The sequence below is a fragment of the Chiloscyllium plagiosum genome, chromosome 46 (genome assembly GCF_004010195.1).
Source record: "Chiloscyllium plagiosum isolate BGI_BamShark_2017 chromosome 46, ASM401019v2, whole genome shotgun sequence".
Classification (NCBI taxonomy): Eukaryota; Metazoa; Chordata; class Chondrichthyes; order Orectolobiformes; family Hemiscylliidae; genus Chiloscyllium; species Chiloscyllium plagiosum.
This window is the reverse complement of record NC_057755.1, coordinates 1,986,623-1,995,753: the sequence shown is the minus strand read 5'-3', so window position 1 is coordinate 1,995,753 and position 9,131 is coordinate 1,986,623. Positions and strand designations below refer to the sequence as shown.

Here is a 9,131-nt window from a genome sequence, read left to right as displayed (position 1 = left end):
TGACCTCTCCTACCTGCGACTCTTCCTTCTCACCTATTCGCTCCACCCTCCTCTCCGATCTATCTCCTTCATCCCCATCTCCATTGACCTATTGTACTCTTAGCTGCCTTCTCCGCAGCCCTACACCCCCTCCCATTTATCTCTCTACCCGGAGGCTCTCATTCCTGTTGGAGGGCTTTTGCCCGAAACGTCGATTTTCCTGCTCCTCGGATGCTGCCTGACCTGCTGTGCTTTTCCAGCACCACTCTAATCTTAACTCTGATCTCCAGCATCTGCAGTCCTCACTTTCACTTTATTGCTAGATTTATTAATCCAAAGATCAATGCAATGTTCTGGGCTCAACTCCACCAGGGTTGATTGTGGAAGCTGAGCTCAAGTATTAAAAATACCCGGAGTCTAAAGATGACATGATTGTTTGAAAAACTTGACCTAGTCCTTAAGTGTTATAGAAATGTACAGAATGGAAACAGACCCTTCGGTCCAACCCGCCCATGCTGATCAGATATCGAAAACTAATCTTCTTCCATTTGCCAGCACTTGGCCCGTATATAACTCAATGTACCCACTCAGATATCTTTTAAATATTATAGCTGTACCAGCTTCCACTTCCTCTGGCAGGTCATTCCATACACGTATTATCCTATGCATGAACACGGTGCCCCTTACGTCCCTTTTAATTCTTTCCACTCTCACCTTAAACCTATGCTGTCTAGTTCTGGACTCCCCAACCATGCAGGAAAACACCTGGATTGTGCACCCTGTCCATCCCCCCATATGATTTCTTGAACCTCTATATGGTCACCTCTCTGCTCTGACACTCCAAGGAAAATAGTCCTAGCCTAAATAGTCAGCCTCTCCCTAAAGTTCAAACTGTCCAACCCTGGCAACATCCTTGCAAATCTTATCTCAACCCTTTCACATCACCCTTCCTATAGCAGGGAAACCAGAATTGAATTAGTATTCTAAAAGTAGCCGAACCAATGTCCTGTTACATGACCTTCCAACTCCTATATTCATGCAGTTTTGGCTTCTTTTGTTAAAATGATATACTTGCATTGGAAATAGGTCAGAGAAAAATCATTTGATTGATTCCTGTGAAGTAGGGATCCTTGTTTTAAAAGTCAAGTGGCACTGGACCAGAAATATTAGCACTGATTTCTCACCACGGATGAGACCTGCTGAGATTTTCCAGTGATTTCAAATTTTTGTGTGTTCCAACATTTCTGTGTTCCTGTAATTCTAGTTGTTTGTGCTTCCCCAGTCCCAAATTGATTTTTATGTACATTAATGAGTTTGATACAAATGTTGGTTTGATTAGTAACTTGCAGGCTATATGGCAATTTGTGTAGTAAGTAATGGTGACAAAAGCCTTAGACTACAGAGCAGTGCAAATGGAATTTCATCCTGAAACATGTGAGGGGGTGCATCTTGTGAGGTCTAACAAGGGAAGGGAGTACATAATGAATGGCAAGACCTCAGGAAGCACAGAGGAGCAGAGAGACATTGGTACGCATGTTCATATATCCTTGAGGGCAGGTAGGCAAGGTGGTTAAGAAGCTATATGGGATACTTACCATTCTGAGACTAGGCATTGAATACAATAGCAAGGAGGTTAGGCAACTATATCAAACAATGGCTCGGCCACAGCTGGAGTACTGTGTGCAGCATTGGTCGCCACACAATAGGAAGGATGCGATTGCACTGTCGGGGACAAAAGGAGATTAACCAGGGTGTTGCAGCTTTGAAGAGAGACTAGATAGTCTGGGGTTGTTTTCCTTCGAGGAGAACAGACAGCGAGAGGACCAGATTGTGGTCTACAAAATCATGAGGCTACAGATTGGGCTGAATCACATGAAACGTTTCGGATCCAGGAAACCTCCCTCGGATTCTAGTTCCATGATCTACCCCTCCCTTCCGCATTCCAATGACCAACCAATCCCCGCCCCAACAATGGCCAATCAGATCGTGGTAACGCAAGGAACGTTCACGGGGAGCTCCGGCCTCTAGTTTCTATTGGTTAGAGAATGGTGACGGGCAACGATTTGGACCAAACAGAGAAGGCCTTGCCTGAGGTCCCGCTCATGCACTGTAGGCTCGTGCGCAGATACGGAAGCTGGCGTGAGCTGTAGTGGGAGAGAGATTTCCGGGTGGATCATGGGGACGGTGAGAAATGGGGTTAATAATGTTCTCTCTGAGAGTGTTTCCGGGAGGATTGTAGTGAGGATAAGTGGTCATACTATAATGGTGTCACAAACACAGACTGGTCCAGGAAGTCCAACTGTAGTTTGGAGGGAAAAGTACCGACCGTCCCTTTTCAGGAGGGTGGAGGCCCCAATGGGGTCATGGTGAGAAGGAGCTGGGGTTGGACTGCGGAGGACAACGTTAAAAAATCACACAACACCAGCTTATAGTCCAACAGGGTTTATTTTCCGAGTACAAGCTTTTGGTTCGCTGCTCCTTCATCAGGTAGTTAGTGAGCTCCGAAAGCTGGTACTGTCAGATTAACCTGTTGCACTATAACCTGGTGTTGTGTGGTTTGTAACCAATTAGATCGGACAGTGTGTGACCCTGGGGAGGATGGAGATCCCAATGAAGCCAGTCAGTGTGTGATCCCGGGAGGATGGGTTTCCGAGTGAGATCGGACAGTGTGTGACCCCGGGGACGATGATTCCAGTGAAATCAGACAGAATGGAGGGTATCCCCAAAGTGAAGACAAGATTTTGTTTCCACTTGTCAGTTCTGAGCTATAAATGAAGAGGACTGTGTAGGGTTGACTGGCCAGCTGATTGACTTGGGCACTAGAAATGACAATGTCTAGTGATTCATCCAATTTGTTTTGTTTAATGAATCTATCATGGTTGTTTTGTGTAACTGGTGTGTTCAGCCACCTCAGAGCCAGTTAACAATTCTCCACATTGCAGTGCTTCTGGAATTGCCTGCAGAATATTCTGTGTCAGGAAGAAATCTGGCTTTAGTTTGCACTGTTTGCCAATGAATGCTGCCAGTGTTGAGTCAGGACTGATGGGAGCCATCTGGAATTGGGTTGTGGAGATCAGTGGGACTGACAGGATTTCATAAGGCTGCTGTCACTGTCACAGATAAGGAAGTATTAATCTAGAGATACCAGCTAATATCTGGGTATCTGGGTTTAATCCTGCACTTGCAGTTTGTCGTATTTGAATTCAATACAAATCTGAAATTCAGAGTCTTAACGGTGACCATGAAACATTATCTTTTGTCAGAAAGACCTATCTGGTTCACTGATCTCCTTTAGGGAAAGGAACTACCCTCCTACCCAGATAGGCTTATACGTGACTCCAGACCTACAACAATGTGGTTGACTCTTACGTGTGATCTGGTAGTTAGGAATAGGCAGTAAATGCTGGTCTAGTCAATGATGCCCACAACCTGTGAATGAATACAAAAGAAAATCTGATTTAAAGAGTTCATCATTGAGATGATATGGGAAAGGAGGGAATGCTTTATTATTTAAGACAGCAATGTTCTTCTCACTGCAATATCCTCTGTCTACCCCTTCAGTTGATATATATGTTTATTCCAGAATCTGGGAACACCTGTCACCGGCAATGCTGAAGGATCAAACAGGGAAGAAGTTCCAATGTGTTAGAATGGACCCAGTTGGGTTCACAAGCTGCTGTAACACATCATTTTTACCTTAAAAAGGTCCCCTGAACCTGCATAAGAAATTGCAGCTCAGGCAGGAAGAGGGAACAAGATGAGTTGTCTAGAAAGGGGGAAGTGAGTGACCACCCTGGAAAAGGAGAGCATTGGCATGGAATGCAGGAAAATGTACTATGAGGAACTTGCATAGTTTGACATAGGAAATGTGAGGGACTGGAGTCTCTGTGGGCAAACAGACAAATCTGTTGCTGTGGCAGGCGAGGCAGGAAATTGCAGGCCCTCTGACATGAATTTTTAATTCCTTACCGGGGAGGTGCCAGAGGACTGGGGGATAGCTAATGTGGTGCATTTTCCAAGAAGGTTGATAAAAAAGAACAAGGAAATTACAGACCGTCGAGGTTTTTTAATCACTGAAGGAGAGAATTAATATCCACTTGGAAAGGCATACATTAACTGAAGATGGCTTTATCAGAGGGAGGTTAGGCCTAACAGATTTGTTATAATGCTTGAAAGGTGTGTGGATGAGTGAAGTTCAGTTGATGTAGTTTATGTGGATTCGCACAAAGATTTTTGACATGGTCCTTCAAGGGAGACTGATTGATTGAGAAAGTTAAAGCACATGGAATTCAGGAAACGTGGCGAGATGGATCAGAAACTCGCTTAGTAATAGGACACAAAGGGCAATCGTGACTGGAGGATGGTGTCCAGCAGTGTATCACAAAGATCAGTACTGGGACCCTTATTGGTTGTTATATACATAAATGGTTTAAATGAAAATGTGGGGAAATGTTAAACAAGTTTGCAGACAAGACCAAGATTGATGGCATATTTAACAGTGAAGGAGATGGTTGCAGGAAGATGGAGATGTGTTGGTCAGATGGGCAGAGCAGTGGCAGAATGCATTTATCCCTGATAAGATGCACTTTGGAAGAAACAACAAGGTGAGGAGTATAGCCAGGGTGAATATCGAGCAGCTGCTTCCCTGAGTTGAAGGTTCAATCACAAGGGGGTCATAGTTTTGGGTCAGGGCAGGAGATTCAGAGGGCATTTGAGGAAAAAAAAATCCTTTTCTCTCAGTGATGGGAATCTGGAATATCCTGCCTGGGCAGGTAATAGAAGCTGGAAATCCTATAACCTTTTTAAAAAAGAAATTGGGCGAGCACTTGAAATATCACAACAATCAAGGATATGGGACAAGTGCAAGAAATTGGGATTAGTGTACTTTTAGTGGTAGTTATGTCAGTACAGACGCAACAGCCCAAGACCTTTTCTGTGCTGTATGACTCTGACTCTACGTTGAAAGCTGTTACAGTCACAGGTCATACTGGAAGTGTCCAGTTGGTTACTGGTATTGGGAATTGGAAAGTGGATGGAGGCAGTGACTCAGAACAGGGTCTTCCTGAACAACAGTGAGACATGAAGGAGGCCACCCCGCGTGGGGCATCAGTGAGAAGCAAGTGGGACAAAGGAAAAGGAAAAAAAAAGTTGAAGATTTTGTAGTCGGGAAGTTAGAAGGACTGTTAGAAAGTCATGAGCTGTGATCAGGTCATGAAGGATAAGCACCTCCGCAGGACCAAAGGGAAGAACATTGTGTTTATAGAAGGAATACTCTAATTCAGCACAAGTAGGAATTGACAAGATTGAGGGTTGATATTTCTGGATCATTTTACACTGGTCTGTTTATGGAAAGGATTATGAGGCAAATCAATGCAGGTTAAGGCCTTGAGCAGGAGGGAAATGTTCATGTTCTCGGGTACTTGAAGTGAGTTGAGAGGGGAGGGCAAGAATCACTGTGATTTTTAAAAACCTTCCATGGGGTGTTGGTATCATTGACATTTATTGTCCATCTCTAGAATCATAGAATCCCAATAGTATGGAAACAGCCATTTGGCCCAACAAGTCCACACTGACCCTCTGAAGAGTAACCCTCCCAATACCCTACCCTATTACTTGACACTTACACCTGACTAGTGCACCTAACCTACACATTCCGGAATGCTTTGGGCAATTTAGCATGGCCAGTTCACCCACCCGACACGTCTTTGGATTGTGGCAGGAAACCCACGCACACATGGGAGAACGTGCAAACTCCATGCCGACAGTTGCCCAAGACTGGAATCGAACCCAGGTCCCTGGTGTTGTGAGGCAACAGTGCTAACCACTGAGCCACCATGCAACCCTCTAATTATCTTTGAACTGAGTGACTTGATTAGCCAGTTCAGTGGGCATTTGTAATTTAAACATATTACTGTTGCTGTGGAGTCACACGCAGGCCAGACCAGTTAAGGAAGTCTTAGCTGTCTTTAAACACCATTAGTGAATGAGGTTGTATTTTACAACAGTGAGTGATAGTTTCTGGTCGAGGTTTCAGTTCTGGCTCTGACTAATGAATTGAACTTAAATTCCTCCAGCTGCTGTGTCCCAACATATTAGCTTGTACCCAGTGACATTACATTGGTCCATTGACGAGATCAAGCTACCATCAGCAATGACTTTGAATCTGTGGGTAGAGGGTCAGCCAATCTGACCGGCAGTTCAGTACTGGCGATGAAACTGTTTGGTTGGAAGTTCGATGATTTTGACCCTGCAATGAAGGAAGGCCAAGTCTGGAAGGTGTGTGAATTGGTGGGGAAACTCATGGCGATGACATTCCCATGTACTTTCTGCATGGTCTTCTGGGTGGTGTGATGCATTAGCTGTAAGGAAGTGTTTAAATCTCCATGGGATTCATTGGAAACAGACCCTGATTGCTACTTCAGTCGAGAGAAAAAAAAAAGAGAATTTCAGTGTTAATACACACTAAGTGAGAGTTCAGGAGCACAAACTTGTTTTCAGGGGTTATATTTAAATTCAAACCATGTATCCAGTTAAAGAATGGGAAGGTGTAATGGACAAGGGAGAGGGCGAGAGAGAGCAGTTGAATCCCTTTATTTTCTTCCCCTTCTATCCATAAACATTGATTTAAGTTTGAACCAGCTGTGGTGAATTTCCTTGATGCTGGCCATCAAAGGATAATGGTGGGCAGGGGGCTCTTTGATAAGTTGTTCTTGTTAATGAAGGAGTTTCTGGCTTTCAGGCCAAATCCATTGAGCATGTGCTTGGAGATGGAGAGTTGTTTTCAGCGTCTCTGTAGACACAATACATCTTTGGTTCAAAGCTTTCACTGTCTTCATATGATGACAGGAGAGAAATTCCACAAGGGTAGCCTGTCTAGTTATGTGTCTCTGCAATCCACTTTTTGAAATTGTAACCAAGTTGTAAATCACTTGATCTGTGGCAGACATTTTAGAGGCTGAGCAAAGTCAGTCCTTCTGAATGAAATGAAAGTAGAGATTTAAAAAATTATGTCTGGCTAAGAAGGAAGAAGACAATATATTTCTTGACAGGTTTTGAAAGCTATTCAGGAATGACTGAATTGGTCAAAGAGGATGCTTTGTAAGGAACTCCAGAATTTATATTTCAAGGTGAAATTACTGAAACTTGGCAGTGAATGTGGTGATCAGAAGAGGCTGTACCAGGTAAGCTGAAGGTACGTTGTGTTTAGTAAATATGATCAATTTTGAAGAGTAGGAACAGGCAGATTGTACCGGTTTGAAGACTGTTCTTCCTCATGTGGTTCGCACATTTCTGTTTAGTTACTCAGTATAAGGAATTATAGCCACTGATTTGAAAGTTGATAATGTGTGTTATATTTATTTTTGTTCACAGATCCAGACTCCACAATCACTGGTTTCTTAACAAAGTAATGAAATGACCAGCTGTTCCAACTGATGAAATTTTATGGGGACAGACTTAAACAGGTGATTGAAGAAGGGGTGGATGGAGTCAGCTCATTGTTAACATGAGAGGATTTTCAGCGGAAAACGATGTTTGGTAAGTGGAGGGACACACGATAGATTCCAAATATAAATAGATCATTACCTTCATAGAAAAACAGCAAAAGAAATGCTGGAAGAAGAAAAAGACTGAAGTGTTACGTTCCACTATCCTGACAGCCTCCCGCTGCTATAATATTGGCATTACTAATGAATCACAATCCTTTCATCCACAACAAACCCAGACATGAAATAAGAAAAAACACAATAGTTCAGAGCTTTCAGAACCACAGATAAGAAATCACTTGTCTCCTAAGTCGATTACATATAAGGAAAAGTTAGCTTTCATAGTTTTAACAAAATTTTCAATATTTTACAACAGAAAACTTGACAGACCTTCCCATGTGGGTTCTTTTTACCAATCTTTTCCCCCAAATTAATCTTTTTGCTAATGTTTGACCTAACTTTTCTGATGCATGCTGGTGTATTTAAATTAATGGTTTGAAAAGTCTGTTTAAGTTGCTGTCAGACTTTCTGAATGCTTCAGGGGTGAATCTTATAAGGCATTGGGATAAGTACATGACCACAAAAGGTTTAGAGGGAAATGGGCCAGGAGCAGACAGGTGGAATTAGTTTAGTTTCGGATAATGTTTGGCAAGGACTGATTGGAATATTTGACTGTGACTCGATCAGTCAATAGTACTTTTGCAAAAATCACTGGCTATCTTAAAAAGGCATTGCTCACAGGTAAAATAAAGCTGCTGGTGCAATTCAGTTCATACATTTGAACTGGCTGAACAGTTAAAATCATCCTATTTCCCAAAAGAATGTACATGTGCAGAAATAGGACCAGCAACAAACCTGTACTTTCATCATGAGTCAGATAACAAAGGGAGAATGATATTGAGTTTTACAAACTATAGCACAAGCATATACTGCTTGGGATGGACATTTTCTCAGCCATTTTAATATCTTGTACCACAGGAATCGGTGTTCCCTCCGAGTTTGTGCACTCCCTCATATTCCCCCTACTTTCACCTAATCAGTGGTGGGTGTGTTTGAATCAGTCTCGGTGTGATAGTGGGTAAATTGGAGATGGTCATGGAATTGAATGAGAAATGTAGATGGTAATATATGTTATTGAAGAAAGTGACAATTCTGTACCAAGAGCGTTCCTTCCCGCTTGTTAACCAAATCCTGGCGGTCATTCAGGGCTTACTACTCATGGTTAAACAAGATTTGGAGATGCTGGTGTTGGACTGGGGTGTACAAAGTTAAAAATCACACAACACCAGGTTATAGTCCAACAGGTTTAATTGGAAGCACACTAGCTTTCGGAGCGACGCTCCTTCATCAGGTGATAGTGGAGGGCTCGATCGTAACACAGAATTTATAGCAAAAATTTACAGTGTGATGTAACTGAAATTATACATTGAAAAATTGATTGTCTGTTAAGCCTTTCATCTGTTAGAATACAGTGATAGTTTCACTTCTTTCATTAGTAAATCATAAAACCTTTTTTAAAGTTGCATTCTCAGTTTAGCTGTTAACAATGGTGATAGCTAGACAATATGTTGAAGGTGTTGGCACCCTGTGCTCTCTGTCTATACCATGATGTTTAGATTGATTCGAATCTAAAAAGTGAGATAACAGAGTTTTACATAAATTCATGCA

General features: G+C 42.5%; 1 long non-coding RNA gene across 8 annotated transcripts in view; it reads left to right on the top strand.

Annotated features, from left to right (window-relative positions):
• The first annotated feature begins 2,098 nt into the window (after positions 1–2,098).
• Positions 2,099–9,131, top strand: part of LOC122544062 — a 28,168-nt gene continuing 21,135 nt past the window's right edge. For 4 of the 8 annotated variants that reach the window (XR_006310249.1, XR_006310244.1, XR_006310251.1 and 1 more), the window contains exons 1-2: positions 5,807–7,171; positions 7,351–7,515. This is a non-coding gene — a long non-coding RNA (uncharacterized LOC122544062). Of the gene's footprint in view, positions 2,164–5,806; positions 7,172–7,350; positions 7,516–9,131 lie in introns of those variants that run through there. The other 4 variants (XR_006310247.1, XR_006310245.1, XR_006310248.1 and 1 more) reach the window with 4 other exon arrangements.